Source organism: Crinia signifera, chromosome 8 (genome assembly GCF_055691185.1).
Source record: "Crinia signifera chromosome 8, ASM5569118v1, whole genome shotgun sequence".
In the NCBI taxonomy this organism is placed as follows: domain Eukaryota; kingdom Metazoa; phylum Chordata; class Amphibia; order Anura; family Myobatrachidae; genus Crinia; species Crinia signifera.
Genome location: NC_139224.1, coordinates 125551082 through 125569385, shown reverse-complemented (window position 1 = coordinate 125569385; position 18304 = coordinate 125551082). Strand labels below are relative to the sequence as shown.

Here is an 18304-nt window from a genome sequence, read left to right as displayed (position 1 = left end):
CCTCCGGGGAGCTGCCGGGGTCTCTAATGGCAAACTGGTCCGACTTGGCCTTAGGACAAGTCTGACTAGTGTATGGGGGGCCTTAAGGCCGGTTTCACACACTCCGGCTCCTGCCGGATGGTGAAATCCCGCACGGCCAGGGAGCCGTACCGCACACAGTAGTTTATCATGGAGGGGATGGCCACAGCCCGGCAGCCGTCCCTTCCAGTGGCGGGATCCGGATGCGGCCGGGCCGTGGCCATCCCGTGTGCATGGACACAATAGTGTCCATTCACAACTAATGTGTGCTGCACGGCTCCCTGGCCGTGCGGGATTTCACCGTCCGGCAGGAGCCGGAGTGTGTGAAACCGGCCTAACTCTTCTCTGGTCTCTTGGTTGCCTCAATAGAATGGAAATGAGACTATTGCAGTTTACATACTGTAGTGTGATGCTTGTTACATGACCTTCATTAAACTTCATTAAAGCAGTTCAGCAGTCCATCATACAACGTGAGCCATGTCATTCAAAGCGGTGCAAGTTCCTTGAGAACCCAGGGTCATTACTTCTGTTAGTTGCTTTTTACCCTTAGCAAAACACTCTGATCAGTCAGTATACCTAGAATTTATGTAAGTGATTTGTTTCCCAGAAAGTTCTACTAATGACTGTACTGTAGCTGTAATTCTTCATCGCTAGAATTGTAATTTGTTTCATGTGCATAATGTCTAAAAGGAGAGCTTTAATTTTGTCCTCTATGACTTGAATATAAACAAGTTGTCTGTCACTCCAAACCAGATAAACGGGTTCTCATTCATTATTATGGAAAGTTAAACTATACTTTCATCTAGCAGGGGTTCAGAATAAAAATCTTTTGCAAGCGAAGTGGAGTTGTAGGGAATAGTGTATAGAGAACAGGATTCAGGTATAAAACTCTTGTAAATAACACCATTATCGTTATCTCATCATTTTTTTGTACCTCCCAAATGAAATTGCTTTTAAAAAAAAAAATCAGTAGATTAAGATACTGCTATTAAGTATTTTGGCTAGGAAATGGACTTTTGAAATACTGTATTAGTGTTCGTTCTAGCATCTTTCATAACCCATGCAGTTCCTCTTCCCTGCCTGGGGTGTCACTGTCTGCTGTGTTGCTTCTAGGACAGGTGCTGAACACCACAGCAGAGAGCGACACCCCAGGCAGGGAAGAGGAACTGCACTGGTTTGAGGGTGCTAGAACGAACACTTATAGTATATTATATACATAATGTCATATTTGTACAGCTTGCCTAGAAAACCTCTTTGCTGCATTATGGTGTAGCTGCATGTGTGCCAACAGACGTAAACTTAATTTAAGATGGACTGATTATTTTACACTTGCCCAACCCTGGATGAACATGGCTGTGACCCGGATTGCTGTGCAGTTTGAACTGATAATTCGGGTCTAGTTCACCTTATGGAGGGGGCAGTGCTTGGAGACAGTCAGCTCCCAGAGCTGCCTCCTCTCTTGCCCCCCGATGCCATGATGTCAGTAATCCGGCAACAAGCCGGGCTGCTGCAGGAGCATTCAGACCGCAAATGCCGGGTTGCTCCTGGGACGGACCGGCGTCCCCATCCCTTGTGCCCCGGCATTAGCGGTCTGAAAGGGGTATAGTTGTTATAGTGGATTCTTTGCATTCATTTGATCATAACCCTTTTACAAGGTAATGCCGATTAGGACCCATTATACAGAGGGCGACCAGTGTTTAACCTTTCTTATAAACTGTCAAATTGCTGTATTGGACGACCTGGGTTATAAACAACCCTGGTCGACACATCACCATCCCGGCAATTACCCATGTCAGAGGTGTGGTGTGAAAGGGGTATTTGTCAGTGCATCTGATAGAAGAAAGCCATTAGGAAATAAAACTATCTCCTGCGGTAGGAATGAACAAATCCTAAATATTTGCTTTGTTGATTACAATAAAAAAAAAGTCTGTTTGCTGCTACAGTTGCCCTGTGCTACCAATAATATCAGTGGCATGTTATTGAAAACCTGTAACTTTGGTGCAATGATTCTCCTTACTGTATGTGTGTGTTCTACAGGGGCCTCTCCACCACCTTCAAGGACTCAAAACCAGTTTTTGCTCTGCTATCTTTCCACATCAAATGACTAAGTTGAGCCTACAAGCTGATCTGTGGCGGGCTGGGTCGCCCCTGCTCATGTGAATAGGAACTTGCTGCAGCTGGGTAGTGCACCATGAGCTAAATATAGAGACTACACCCATCTCAACCAGTTACTTTGCTGAGCCAAGCAGAGGCTGCCGTGTGAAATTGTGAAAGAGCACAAATACAAATAGGCTCGAAACTGCAGCCTTTATTTGATCATAACCCTGCTCTGTTTGCAGCTTGAGTCACTGACAAATTGAAACTGAAAATGTGACACTTATAAAGGTGAAACTTGGTTTATACTTTATTGGTACAAGAATAAGGTCTAGTAGCGGACTGTGATGTAACATGTGACTAATGTTTGCACTTAGAAATAACCGATCAACTTTGACAATAAAACCAGGGCTCATACACAAGGGTCTGAAATAAAGTGCTCGGTGTGTGGCCGAAAAATTAAGCACTTTCCAAAAAGCAGAAATGAATTATTTCTTATGCATTTGCTTGTCATTGCTTTTCCTTCAGCTTTCACGAGAGTGGTATATGTACAGTTGTTACATGCACCCTTCTCCCATCGCATTGAAAACCCGGGTCATTGCCGGATTGCTGCCTGGTTGGCCCGGGTCGAGGTGTGGTGTGAAAGAACCAAACCTAATAACCCTGGTCTACCAACACTACAATTGAAACAGGGTTAAAAGATTAAACCTGGGTCACCCTGTGTAGAATGGCTTACTTGGGTTTAGTGTAAAAGTGCCGTACCCAGGATCAACATCCCAGGTCCGACCCGGCATAGGGATGTGAAAGTGGTAATAGGAACACATATGAAACCAGTTTGAAGTACAGTACATGGTGCAGACTTTATATATTCATCATTGGGTACTCTTTACTTAGAAGGGCCCAACGATTTTGATCGTGGGCATCGTTAGTAAAAAATCTCGGGCATCTCGGGCATTGAATGCACTAAAAAATCGGGTGCGATCAACCGACGAGATGCCCGAGATTTCCCATAGGGAACAATGTTAAATGTCTCAATTGACCCAATTTTCCTGTTCAATGCCTCAATTGACCCGATTTTTCCATAGGAAACAATGTTAAATGGGCCACAGAGGCCAAATAGGCACCCTGAAGTGTATAATGGCCACCCGAATTGTTAACGCCACCCCACGATCAACGTCAACCCGATGCGTGGCGAGCGCAGCGAGCCCGCGAGGGGCGGCGGAGTTGAGAACATCCACGTCGGCGTGGAGTTGAGAATAGAAAGTGTGGCGAGCGCAGCGAGCCCCGCGAGGGTATGCGGACAGCTGTGAAGCCCGCGAGGGGACGCGGATACCTGTGAAGGTATCCGCGTCCCCACGCGGGGCTCGCCACGCTTCGGGCTCGGTGGCTCGCTGCGCTCGCCACACTTTCTATTCTCAACTCCACGCCGACGTGGATAGTGGGGGTATGAAAAGGTCGTAGGACGCGTACCGCCGCCCCTCGCGGGCTCGCTGCGCTCGCCACGCTTCGGGTTGACGTTGATCGTGGGGTGGCGTTAACAATTCGGGTGGCCATTATTCACTTCAGGGTGCCTATTTGGCCTCTGTGGCCCATTTAACATTGTTTCCTATGGAAAAATTGGGTCAATTGAGGCATTGAACAGGAAAATCGGGTCAATTGAGACATTTAACATTGTTCCCTATGGGAAATCTCGGGCATCTCGTCTGTCGCATCGCACCTGATTTTTTAGTGCATTCAATGCCTGAGATGGCCGAGATGGGCGCCCTTCTAAGTAAAGAGTACCCATCATTGCACCTCCAAAGCTACCGCAAAGCAAGGTGAAATAATCTTCCACAAAGGAACATTGGTTTTCTATGCCCATGTATTGTAGCTTCATTCGATGAGTTCCACATGATTAATCATTTTGATTTACTGTTTGGCAAAGAATTAACTGAATGTTGTGGGGTTTTTTTTTTTTTTTGCCAAGACCTGTTTAACTCCTTTCTCAACTCCTTTTCTAAAGGTGCCCACACATGCACCGATCCCGGCGGTGCGATGCTGTACGATGGGGTGCTCGCTCCCGCGGCACCTCATCGTACAGTACAAAAAGTATGTGCTGCACATACTTTTTGTACTAGCTTTTTCTAGCATAGCATCGCATCGCATGCACATCGTATGCACAAGGCATACAATGCGATGCTATGTGTGCTAGTTAAGCACAGAACGCACGCCAGGATCGGTGCGTGTGTGGGCACCTTAAGAAATCTTAATTTATTTATTTATTTTATGCGCTGCTCAAATTCCAACTTCAATATCTGGCATTTTTATTTATGCAGTATGCAAATTATTCAGAAGACTTTGGGGGAAGTTTACTTAGGTGCTCCACCATGGTGTGCTGTTGCAGACCAGCACATGACCAGGACCGTTGCTCCCCTTTTTCTTGGTACTCCTCCTTAAGGGCCCTACACACGAAGGGATTTGTGACAGATTCATAATGGGAGATTCAGCATGAGAGATTTCCCTTAAACAGAATCTCTCAGATAATGAGCCCACACATACAGAGATTTGTGCCGGAGATTCATAATGAGAGATTTCAAATCTCTCAATTTAAATAACGGGTTGTAATAAACCCTGGGGGAGTGTCATATGACACGTCACTGTGTGACATGTAAACATTGGTGCAATAGTGCCCCCCAAATAAGGTGCTAATTGTACGTATTTCCACTAGTGATTTAATTTATGGTGAAAAATACTTCACTAGGTGCAAATGAAAACTCCACGTTACCTTCTCTGAAACCAAAGCAAAGCATCTCCTGACAGAAGCCAACGCGTGACTGCAGGAGTCCCTGCCACACATGCATATATGTATGTGAACACCACAATTGGAGGAAAATACCCGCTCATTACTACACTACGGCACGGAGTCTGGAAAAGCAACCCCGCCAGCAGATCGTAACAAACCATTGTCACCTGTCAAAATCAGCACATTCACTGCTCACTTGAGAGGTAGGCAAATCGCAGCACTGCATTCCCAGCTGATCACCTGCGCTGCGAGCTGCCCAGGACCTTGTGCCAGTGCCGGGCGGGACTCTGGTGCTCTAGTCTCCAAGCTGCTTCTAGTCCATGTGCTCTGGCTTTTCTAGGGGCAGGCTTCAGAGGCGGTGTCACGGGAGGTCAGGGTGGCTGGTCGCTCAGAGGCCACCACACAAGCAGACATGTGGGGACCTTCTGAGCGATAATAACAAACAGGGATGTTCTGTATCCGGGGTTGCTGTGTGGGCTACATACACAGCGATAGTAAGCCAATTTCTGAGCGATTATGTAAAATCACTCAAAGTGGCTAAATATCGCTGTGTGTAGGGCCCTTTAGAGTTGAGCAGGCAGCCTATTGATGTTAAATTTACTGTAAATAATCCTTACATAGCCAAATCTATTCAGATTTTCATTTTTTTTTTACTTCTTGTACAAGAAAACTATTTTTATTTAGAATAAGTACCCTTTTCCTCATGAGGCTGTTCTGATTTGATTGGTTGTCAATGCAGTGTGACTTTTTTTTTTTTGTATATATTTTTTACTAAAAGCCATATTTCTCTTCATTCAGTGTGTGGTATTTTTATCCTGGTCTTATGCTGGGTACACACCAGAACGATTTGGATGCAATCCCGTAAATTTTGATGCAATTTCGACCAATTGTCTGTAAATTGTGCATGTTTTTTGGCATGTTTTAGATCCGATTCTGATGCGCGTCCCCGCTGGTCGTTTTTGGAGATCCTAACTGCTGCAGTCAGGATTTGTAAAAGATCCCTTTAACTGGGTACAGATCGTGATCTGATAGTGTGCTCCAACAGATCGTGCGACCATTGTATGATTGTCTCAGGATCATGATCGTTCAGGTGTGTACCCTACATTATACAAAGGTGTCCTTGGATCTCATAGGGCGGAATTCAGCTCAGTGGTGTGCCACTGGGCAGTCAGAATATACTTAATTATTTAGCACCTTCTGGAAGATAATAACTATTTTCTGATTTGGTTGCTCATAGCAACATCCCATCTTCAATAGAACCTCCATCTTGGTAAATAAACCGCTATATGAGAATAGATCCAAAAATAGAAGCCAATACCCATCTGCACGGTTACTGCTGTTGATATACAAATCGAATGCCCGTGGCTACCCAAACCTAGGAATAAAACGGCCTGAACACCAGTGTATTTGTAAAACCCATAATGATCTTTACTAGCTCTATGGTGTGTACCATATTTAAAAATATTAAACTATCAGCAATTGTGAGGTCTATATGCTTAACAATCCTGTATTGTGAATAATATTCAATATTGCAGAGACTGTAAATGTGCATTTATATTGTCTTTAATAAAATGGAAAAGTCTACTTTTTGTTTCCTAACAGTTACCTAGTCCTGCATTGTCCTTTAATATTCAGTACTGTACTCCCAGGCTGCAGGTCCATCACGCAGAGCTTTAATAGCTTGGTAATTAGTACAAATACATTCTGGAGCTGAAAGCACATCCTTTAAATAACTTACCATGGTTAGCCAAGAATCTAGTAAGTGCTAAGCTATGTTGTGTGTCTGCCAGAGCAGCTCCCTTTTCTCCTTGACAAATCGGTGTTGTCACTATTGGGATTGCAGATTTCTGTATCCGCTTTTCTACGTAGTCTTTATTCAGAGATGCCCGTGCATTGGAACATTACAGACTACTGTGGATCCCATATGTATTTAACTTATGCTAGAACATTCTTGAACAGCTGCCCAATGTAAGAGTGCTTGTGATGCCCTTTAATGGACACATGTTCTCTGTAATATCAAAGTTCCGTGTTCATCTCTTTTATAGCCAATGTAGTCTGAACAGTTTTAGCTGCTGGCTGGTAACACTTGCAGATTCTTCTTGAATATTTTTTTGTTTTGTTTTCTTGAGTTTCCTTCTCTTTCTTGTTACAGTGGTCTCAATTTTAGATGTCATGTATTTCTTTCACACTGCACAAATCTGACCCAGGTCCGACCCAGGTTACCGTGCAAAGTCTAGCAATCCGACCCGGGTTGCTGGCAGTGTGAAAGGGTAACCCGCTTCGAGCTAACCGGACCCGTTCACACTACGCTTCCTCCTCCCCTGACCCCCCCCTGATGACATCAGGGACCTTGCAAATGCCGGGTCGCTCCCAAAACGGGCCCATGTCCAAATCCTGAGTGCGGGGTGGGTTTTGTAATGTGAAAGGAGTAATAGTGGTAAAGAAATTGGAATTATTAAGGTGGCTTATTTTAGTTTTTTGTTCTAGTTTGCTTAGATTTCTCCACCAGAAATAGTATTTGGCTGCAATTCAATTGGCATTTTCACTATTAAGTATGTTTTAGGGTACGTACTTTACGCTTTACGTTAAGGTCATTGTGCATGTTGTTCAGCCTACCAGCTACATAGTCAACTATGTGTGCTCCTATGGATCATTAATAACCACCTCTTAAAAGCACTAAAACTTTTATCCCGGGTAGACCGACCCGGCAATTCAGGTTATAATAACTGAAACCCGGGTCTCTCTCTGTATAGTTGGAGACCTGGGTTTAATTGTTTTGAAAGTGCCGGACCCAGGGTATTAGTGTGCTCTTTAGCCAATTTAAATGGCAGTTGGGTTACAAGCTTAGAGTATAAAGTGTTAATACAGGGTTTATGTTTAGTGATCTTGTCATGTGACCTCTCATTGACTTTTGTAAATGCGCTGTGTGTGGCTGTCAGGAGTGTTGTTATTGGTCTGGCACAATAGCTTGATGGGATGCAGTTTTCTCCTGTAGTCCTCTGTCAGGATCTACTTCAAACAAGTTTACTAATTCTATTTGAAGATTGTTCACCTGTTTGTTAAAGTGCTTTCCGTTTAAATTGCCATCCATTTCCTTGACATACACATGGCCTGGATTCCAAATGTAAGCTTGCCTTAAGCTGCAAAGTGGAACAACATCCCATTATCATACATAAGAATAGTCTGTAAGGGTACATATCCAGCAGTGTAGAGTTCAGCATTTTACTTTTGTTTTTAATTAAAGATTAATAGGTATGATGCAAATTAACTGTTCCTTGTGATCCCAGAGCCATTTGTGTCTTTGCTAGTGTTCATTTCTTTCTATTTCACACTTTTAATACATACGTGTTTCTAAAAATGCTGCTAAAACCTAGGGGGGTATTCAGACGGGACTCCATGTTCTGCTTGGAGATTAAAAAAAGGACGTTTCCATGTAAATGGCTTTGGATTGTCGAGATTTAGCAGTGATCGCGACAATTCACTGCCGGTATCGGCAAGTCGGGCCTGTTCTGTCGATCTGCCTCTTCAAGCAATGCTTCTTATATAGCGCAGCAGATTCTTATATAGCGCAGCAGGTTTCGTTGCACTTTACAATTGTAAACAGAGCTAAAACAAACTGGGTAACAAAAGAGACTTGGAGGTAAGAGGACCCTGCTGCAAGCTTACAATCTATAGGGACATAGGAGGGAAACACAAGGACAGGCACCAGTAATAACATAGCTTGTAGGTCCAGAAGGGAAACTATAGAATACCCCTTTCAGACAGAAAAGTATGAAAATCACGGCAAATACACAGCATTTCAAATGCCGTGTAATTTTGCCGGGTGCAGCCCGGGTATTTCTTCTTTGCGAAAGGGTCAACACGGGTCATAATTCCCGTGTCCTCGACCCTGGTCAATTCCGACACGGATGGGCCCTTTTCCAGGGTGGAACTGCTTCCCCCGGGTATTTCATTTTCTGTGTGAAAGGGGTATCATACATAAGTGCCTCAAAGGGATATGCATATGGAACTTGCCTGAAGAGGCAGCATTGAATAGGCCCCCCAAGTGTGCATTTGATGTGCTCTTATGCCGTGTACACACTATAACGTGTGTATGTATGTATAAAAATCTCGTGCATTGCATCATCTCATGCATCTTATGCCGCACAAACACATAAGATGCATGAGATGCTTGAGATATCAGCCCCACACATACAAGAACGTGGGCGCCGTGCTAGGAAGGCAGTACTATATCTATCTATATATATATATATATATATTACTGCTTTCCTAGCACGGCGCCCACGATCTACATTGTATGTGTGGGGCTGATATCTCAAGCATCTCATGCATCTTATGTGTTTGTGCGGCATAAGATGCATGAGATGATGCGATCGACGAGATTTTTACATTGGAATCAATGTAAAAAGCCCCCAAAACCCCAATCTTAATTGCTAACCCCCCCCTCATGGGTGAAATGGCCCCCCCACTATTGACGCCAACCCGAAGCGTGGCGGTACGCGTCCTCCGACCTTTTCATATCCCCACTAACCACGTCGGCGTGGAGTTGACTTTATATAGTGTGGCGAGCGCGGCAAACCACCGAGCCCGAAGCGTGGCGAGCGCACGCGGAATACATGTAAAGTAGTCCGCGTCCCCTCGCGGGGCTCGCCACGCTTCGCCACACTATATAAAATCAACTCCACGCCGACGTGGATAGTGGGGGGATGAAAAGGTCGGAGGACGCGTACCGCCACCCCTCGCGGGCTTGCTGCGCTCGCCACGGTTCGGGTTGCCATTGATAGTGCTGGTGGCGTTAACAATGGTTATTTGGGGCTCACGATTCTGGATCTCATGCATCTTTATGGATGCATAAGATCCATGAGATTAAAAAAATCGGGTCCATCGCAGTTGATTGTATGCCTTAAGTAACTTAAACTTAAGGCATACAATCAATGAGACGGGCGCCGTGCTAGGAAAGATATATATATAAGATATATATATAAAAATTAGTGTGTATCAGGCTTTCCCAACCACGGTCCTCAAGGCACACCAACAGTGCAGGTTTTAGTGATATCCAGGCTTCAGCACAGATGGTTTAATCAGAATCACTCAGGTACTAATTAAATCACCTGTGCTCAAGCCTGGATATAACTAATGTTGGTGTGCCTTGAGGACCGTGGTTGGGAATGCCTGGTGTAGATAGATGGATGTGCAGGCTCTGATTTCAAAGCAAGATCTTATTGGCTATCAACTGTCATGTGATTTGGGATAGCCAATAAGATTCTGCTTTGAACCTGCATATAAATCTCTAAAATATATATAATTTTTAACTGCATCACAAATGCCAGTGGCCTTTTGTAGCCTATAGGCAATCTATAGGATCATGCTTCTCTCTGCTTTAAACAATCCTTGCGTGTCCTGTAGGTGTGCATAGTCCAGGGCTGTAGACTTGCAGTGTATGCTGGGAATTTTGGTTAACGTGTAAAGCTGTAACGCGATGAAGATTTGTGGGGGGTTTCCAATTTTTTTTTTTTTTTTCTTACAAATCTTGGAACTGTACAAAATGCCTAACCGGCAAGTTGATGATAAGCAGATCCGTTTAGACCTGGGATCCCTCTTGAATATGTATAACTAGATAGTTTCTGTGTGTTAATCTTTTGTAATGAATTGGTCTAGTCATGCCATTTTTATACATTCTACATTACCACTGGGTAAATTTGCAAATCCCTGAAGGTTTGCACTGCGTAGATCTTGCAATTGGCCTTTTTACTACAGCTTGTAGTGGTTCTGTGTTTTTGTGTTTTAACTGTATACAGAGAGCAAACAGTTAACCATTCTAAATTGTGCCTTTTCTCCCTCGGATAGCAGGGGACACTGCAGTCATCACGTGTGGGATAGTATGGTGTACTGGAGGAGTCGGCACTTTAAGAAAATTTAAGTGTGGCTGGCTCCTCCCCCCTCTATCCCCACCCAGACCTCAGTCTTAAAAAAGTGCCCGGAGGAGTCGGTCTCCTGGGCAAGGGTCTCCTAAGGGAGATTAGGTTTTTATTTCTGTTTTTTGTTTGTTTTTTAAACTTTATGTTAGTGGCAGGCAGACAGGACGGTCTGCCTGTGAAAAGGAACCCTGGAGAGGTACAGTCGACGCTGCACGCAGTGTTCCTCTGTTACCAAAAGACCACCAGAGCACCCGCTCTGGGGACCCGCCGCAGCTGCACGCAGCGAGCGTTCCGGGTCCAAGGTCATGCCCCCTTCTCCAGGATCACAGAAGAGGGGGACCAGCCAGAAGTGAGCGCACTGGCTGGGGAGAGAGTGTCAGCGTCCGCAGCCATTTTAGGTCGCGCTCAGCGCTGACACGGCTGCGATGGTATCTCCCGCCCACAGATCGGCGCGGGAAGCGTCTGCATCAAGGAGGCGGAGCTAGCATCGGCGTCTCTCTCTGCAGCGGCCGCCATTGCCCGGAACGCAGCTTCTCTCCACTGCTCCCGCAGTCAGACACCTACAGCCCCGGTATTCCGGCTTCTGTGCGGTCACAGCGCTTCCCCTGGGACCTCGACTGTACCGTGAGTCATCAGGGGTTATCCCCAGACACTATAGACATCGGGGGGCAGGATTGGCTCCTCTCTCCCTGTTAGCACTCAGGCCTCAGGGCTTCTCACTGTGTCTAGTGGTGCTAGAAATCACTTGTGTCTGTGTAAGGGTGTGCGTGTGAGGTGCTTAGTTCCTTGGTCAGTATGGCAGGAAGGGCTCCATCAAAAGCAGCACAAAAGGTGTACTCCTGTAAGGAGTGCAAGGAGCAGTATACTCCACATATCAAAGGGGTTTCCCTGTGCGGCCCATGCTACACTAGGATTCAGTCCTCTGCAAGAGTGCAGGTTGCTGTTACCCCCAGGTCCCCTGGGTCACAGCAAAACACCCCATGTCCAGGGGATGTCTTACAGACCCTTCTCTCCAGCTTTACTGCGGAGATGGAAGCTTCCAGAAAAGACAGGGAAGTTTTTCACTCCCATCTGTCTCAGTTAACTACTTCTGAGCCTCTTTGGGCTTCATCCCTTATTCAGTCTGTGGACTCCCTAAAGCAGTCTGTGTCGGCTTACTCCCAGACCAGGCCTTCCACACCCCCGGTGAAGAGAAGGGCGGTTCAGGCCATAGTCCTGGCAGATGACCCAGAGGATTGTATCCCATTGGAAGAGGGGGAATTTCCTCCTGATCTAGATCAGGATCCCGCAGGGGATGATCTCCCAGAGGATGAGGTCTAGGGAGTGGAAGGTCTAATCAGGGAAATCCGTGATACTTTCCACATTGCTGACACATCCGCACCTCCTCAGGTGTCCATTTTTGGAAGAATCCAAAAGCAGCCCCTAACTTTTCCGGACTCAGATGAGTTAGACAACCCTCTTTTAAAAGTCTGGAAGTCTCCGGACAAAAAGTTTCAAATGTCAAAGAGATTGAGGGTCCTTTACCCCTTCTCTGATGCATCCAGAGAAAAATGGGAGACTCCTCCCACCCCAGATTTGTCCCTTTCACGCTTATCTAAGAAAACCACACTCCCTATCCCGGGAGCAGTGTCCCTGAAGGAATCTCAGGACAGACGTTTGGATAGCTCTCTCAAAAACATTTATACTAATGTAGGAGTTCTGTTGCGCCCTGCTCTGGCATCTGCGTGGGTTGCAAGAGCAATGGAAAAATGGGCCTCTGATCTGGTCTCTGGTTTAGAACAGAATACTCCCAGAGATGAACTTATTGCTTTGGCAGAATGCATCAGGGAGGCGTCCTCCTACATAGGGGAGGCTGCTTCTGATATTTCCATCCTAGGAGCAAAGGCCTCAGCTTCTGCGGTGGTGGCCAGACGTTCAGTCTGGCTGCGCTCTTGGCAAGCTGAACCAGAAATCAAAAAGGCCGTGGAGGCTCTTCCCTTCGGGGGCGACATGCTTTTTGGGCCTGATCTAGACAGGCTAATCTCCCAAGCAACAGGGGGGAAGTCTGCATTTCTTCCCTCATCTGCTCCGCCTCCAAAAAGGCAGTTTGTGTCACCTACTTTTCGCTCCTTTCGAGGGAACGCAGGCTTTAGAGGTAGGTCCAGAGGAGGTTTCTCCTCCTACAGAGGCCGCCGGGGTCGTGGGGCCAGAGCAGCCCAGCCCTCAGCAGCCGCCACTGTTCGAGACACCAAGTCCACTGAGAAGTCAGTGGCATGACGGTCTCCCTGCTCACCTAGGGGATCCCGAGGTGGGCGCCAGGCTGACAATCTTTGCAGATACCTGGAGGTCCCACTGCAAAGATGCCTGGGCTCTTCAGATTGTGACTCAGGGTTACAAGCTGGAGCTCTCTGCCCCTCCTCCAAACTTGTTTTTCCCAATAGGACTTCCAGTCTCAGAAGAGACAGCTTCAGCCCTGTGTGGGTCAATTCAATCACTCCTCTCTTCAAAGGTGATTGTCCCAGAGCACCAAAAGGGCACCGGGTACTATTCAAGCATCTTTGTTGTACCAAAGCCGGACGGCTCCGTCCGGCCCATTCTCAATTTAAAAAATCTGAACGAATTTGTGTTCTATCACAAGTTCAAAATGGAGTCAATTCGCTCAGTAGTGGCGTCCTTGGAGAAGGGAGAATTTCTTCTTTCCCTGGATATCAAGGACGCCTACCTACACATACCCATCTGGGAACCACATCAGAGGTTCCTCAGGTTCGCCATACAAAACAATCATTACCAGTTCAGGGGACTGCCGTTCGGCCTCTCCTCCGCCCCGAGGGTATTTACCAAGGTACTGTCTTGTATGATAACGGCGCTTCGTCTAAAAGGGGTTATCATCATACCCTATTTAGACGCCCTTCTTTTAAAGTCTCCTTCTCCAGAAAAGTTGGCAGCAGACGCACTCCTAACCTGCAATTTTCTGGTACAAAACGGATGGATAATGAACTACAAGAAGTCACAACTAAATCCATCTCAAAGACTTCAGTTCTTGGGCCTGATCTTGGACACAGTTCAGGAAAGGGTATTCCTTCCGTTGGACAAGATCAGGACTCTGCAACTAAGAGTACGTCAGATTCTGCAACTACGCACAGTCTCTGCACACCTCTGTACCCGCCTGTTGGGACTGATGGTGGCCTCATTCGAGGCCCTCCCATACGGGCGTTTCCACTCCCGAACCTTTCAGGAAAATCTATTATCCCAGTGGTCGGGATCACACCTGCAGATCCACAGGAGAATCTCTCTGTCACAGAAAACTCGAGCATCACTTCAATGGTGGCTCCATACTCCACATCTGCTGCAAGGCCGCAGCTTCAAGACGTGCACGTGGACAATGGTGACAACAGACGCCAGCCTCCGAGGCTGGGGGGCTGTAGCGCTAAACAACAGGTTCCAGGGAAGATGGTCATCGCAGGAGGCAAAACTTCCCATAAATATTCTGGAATTACGGGCCATCAGGCTGACCCTAACACAGGGACACGATCTCCTCAGGGGACGCTCCATACGGATCCAGTCCGACAACATGACAGCGGTAGCCTATATAAATCGGCAAGGGGGCACAAAGAGCCGCGCTGCCATGAAGGAGGTTCGACCCATTCTGGAATGGGCAGAGGCTCATGCGACGGACTTCTCGGCAGTTTTCATACCAGGGGTGGAGAACTGGCAGGCGGATTATCTCAGCCGCCAGGATTTCCACCCAGGGGAGTGGGCCCTCCACCCGGAGGTGTTCAATCAGATCGCCCTCAGGTGGGGGACCCCTCAGGTAGACCTGATGGCCTCCAGACTGAACCATCAGCTACCTCTCTATTGTGCCAGGTCACTGGATCCAGCGGCGCTGGCGGTGGACGCATTGTCCATTCCGTGGCAGTACAGGCTAGTCTACATCTTTCCTCCCTTCCCTCTTCTTCCAAGAGTCCTCAAGAAGATAAAGAGGGAAGCCACAACGGTCATATTGGTGGCACCAGACTGGCCGAGAAGGTCGTGGTACTCCGACCTAAAACTACTGCTGATAGACGACCCTTGGCGTCTCCCAATGCGACCAGATCTGCTTCAACAGGGACCATTCGCTTACCAAGGCTTAAAGCATCTACATTTGACGGCCTGGCTGTTGAGGCCGACCTGCTAAAACGAAGGGGAATTCCATCATCTGTAATACCGACCATGCTTAAAGCCAGAAAAGGGGTTACATCGGCCCACTACCATAGGATATGGAAATCCTATGTCACATGGTGTGAGTCCAAGAACTTTCCCAGAGCGGTCTTTAGTCTATCCAGACTGCTACAGTTCCTACAAGTTGGTTTGAACTCTGGCCTGCGGCTGGGCTCCTTAAAGGTGCAAATTTCTGCACTTTCCATCTTTTTCCACCGCAGATTAGCCCTCATTCCCGAGGTGCAAACCTTTCTAAAAGGGGTGATTAGGATACAACCCCCTTTTGTTTCTCCAACGGAACCCTGGGAACTACCGCTGGTTTTGAGTTTCCTCAAGTCAGACCTTTTTGAACCCCTTATCTCGGTTGACCAAAAATACCTAACATGGAAGACGGTCATGTTGTTAGCTTTAGCCTCTGCACGTCGGGTGTCAGAGTTGGGGGCGCTATCGTGTCGGGAACCTTTCCTGATCTTTCACAAAGATAGAGCTGAATTGAGGACATGCAAGGATTTTTTACCGAAAGTGGTGTCGTCTTTTCACGTGAACGAACCTATAGTGATTCCAGTTCTTTCAGGAGAATCAAATTTGCTAGACGTAGTCCGTGCTCTTCGGATTTATCTCAAACGTACAGCTGCTCTGAGAAAATCAGATAATCTTTTCGTCCTGTATGGAGCGGAAAAAAGAGGGTGGCCAGCTTCCAAACAGACGCTGGCCCGTTGGCTGTGCCTAACCATTAAGGAAGCTTATGTGCAGGCTCACAGACAGGTTCCGTCTGGCATTTCGGCGCACTCCACAAGGTCAGTCAGTACGTCCTGGGCCCTAGCTAGGGGAGTCTCCTTGGCTCAGGTTTGTAGGGCGGCTACCTGGGCAGGTACAAATACATTCGCACGGTTTTACAAGTTTGACACCTTCGCCTCCTCTGAGGCCTCGTTTGGAAGGGCAGTGTTGCAGGAATCCCAGTGCTCTCCCACCCGGGAGTAGTGCTTGGGTATTATTCCCACACGTGATGACTGCAGTGTCCCCTGCTATCCGAGGGAGAAATAAGGAATTTGGTACTCACCGGTAATTCCCTTTCTCCGAGGTAGCAGGGGACACTGCACACCCTCCCAGCTCTAGTTTTCCTGCCATAAAGATCATACAATTAGCCCCTGCTTCAGGGGGGTTGTCATACAGTTAATGAAACTTGCGCTTTGAATGTTTTATTAGAAGTTCTGTTACTTCTTCTGTTCTTTCTGTTTCTGAATGTGTCTGTTGATACATATGTCTGTTAAAACAGTTGTTGTGTGTTGGATTCTAATCTCCATTTTCGTTATGAATGGATGTGTCCTCCTCCTGTCGGGTGCTTGCCCTATCATCTTCCTCTCGGACACGGTTTTTTAAGACTGAGGTCTGGGTGGGGATAGAGGGGGGAGGAGCCAGCCACACTTAAATTTTCTTAAAGTGCCGACTCCTCCAGTACACCATACTATCCCACACGTGATGACTGCAGTGTCCCCTGCTACCTCGGAGAAAGGGAATTACCGGTGAGTACCAAATTCCTTATTTCTACTCCTTAATGTGAACTGAAGTTCTGTTCCACTTATTGCAAAAGGGAGTACAGGTGTGTTGCCCATGTGCAGTGTAAATGGTGCCGGTCCAGGAATATTCCAGGTCGATTCCAGGTCGGCATCTCGGTGTAAATGGGGATAATCCCGGATCCAACCCAGATTGGAACCGTATTCCAAATACCTGCTGGGTTTAGACAGCCATTTCGCCGGGGCTTCGTCAGTGACCATGTCTTTATTAGAGTATTTGTGTAAATGTTGTCATTTATATTGTCACATACCCCTATTTTCTTCTTATTGTACAAAGTTAATAAAGAAAAGGGTAGTTATTGATCTGGCGCCACCTCTGATGAGGGTTACCCTGCTACTAAAATCAGGACTACAAACCAGGACTTCTTGCTCCCACTATATTTAAATTACATTTTAATTTCATAAAGAGTCTCTCCCCCCCCCCCCCCCAAATCAACCGAGAGTACCTTTCTTCTGTCTTGTGTCGATCATCTTGTATTTCAAAGAAGCTAAGGAATGTCGACGGGTTTTAAAGTACTTGGTCACAGGCTGTTCTGCAGGTTTCCAGTCAAGAGCAGCTCTTTAAAACCTGTCTAGTACAGCAGTTCTCAAAGTGGTTCACTCCCATCTCAGCTTGGGGTAGCAGGTAGGAGGAGCTCAGGCTGAGTGATTTCTCAGCCGGTAATCCAAAGAGTCTGAATCAGTTGAACTGTTAAGCCCACCTTATGTTACCGTGACCTTTGAGAAGCCCGGGAAGGCAGGATCGCATGCGATATATTGCATACAGTCCTTTTGCATGCGATATATTGCATAATATTCCAGCCAAGCCTGCCCGGCTTAAAATAAATCCTAGAGACTTCTGCAGCAGGGGCGACTAGGAGGGTTCGATGCGATGCTCACTGGACTGCGCATTGCATCATACCCGCTGTCATTCACCTGCAATTTGGGTTCTTTTCCTGTGATTGCTGCAAACTGAAGGCAAATCGCCCATTGTATGGGGGCCTTTACTCTTCGGATGGCTGGCATCGATATTGGGGTCGTCGGACAGCAGCTGCTGCCCCCAGTGTTCAGTTTCACCTGTCCCACCTAGCCCTCTCCTCACTGCTCAGCTTCTCCATAGTACAGACCCACCCTGTTGTGAGCACAAAATCTAGGATCAATGTGGAGGGAGAAACCGGGAAGCTTGAGAGGGGTAAGCGCTGAGCTGGGATGTGGAGGAGGAAAGGAGCACATACCGTTTGAATAGTAATGTGCCCCCTCCACATCCTGCAAACATTTACTGCCACCTTGTTTCCTCCATTCGTCGTCTACCGGTTACCCTCCGATTACCTTATCCTGCCTGCCCATATCGCGTGGCCTCCCCCAATCGTTCAGTTTATCCCCTGTCATCCTCTGCCTCCCCAGTTACCCACGGTCTTCCCTCTGTCATCCTCTACCTCTCCCTGCCATCCCTTTAAAACTTCACAGGGTGTATAAAAACCATTCACATGTAAAACTCCCTGAGTTGGCGGTCGTGCAGGATGCCTGTCAAACTCTGTTTTAAAGGATTGTCCCTTTAATAAAAAGTATCCAAAAAGCATCATCTCACAAATGCTAAATATCGGGTGCGACCCGGTATCTGCAATGTGAAAGGTTATAGGTGATCACATTAGTGGTCGCTTCACGTCTGTTTTGAGCTTCTGTGGGCTGCTGTTGTCTGCTGCTGAAGCTTGCGTGGTGGCCTTTCTGTGGTAACTTTTTTTAATTGTCAGCTGTGGTCTCAA

General features: G+C 46.9%; 1 protein-coding gene across 1 annotated transcript in view; it reads left to right on the top strand.

Annotated features, from left to right (window-relative positions):
- The window catches only part of PKN2 (protein kinase N2), a 113672-nt gene that overhangs the window by 21349 nt on the left and 74019 nt on the right, over nucleotides 1-18304 (top strand). The gene's annotated exons all lie outside the window — the stretch shown is intronic.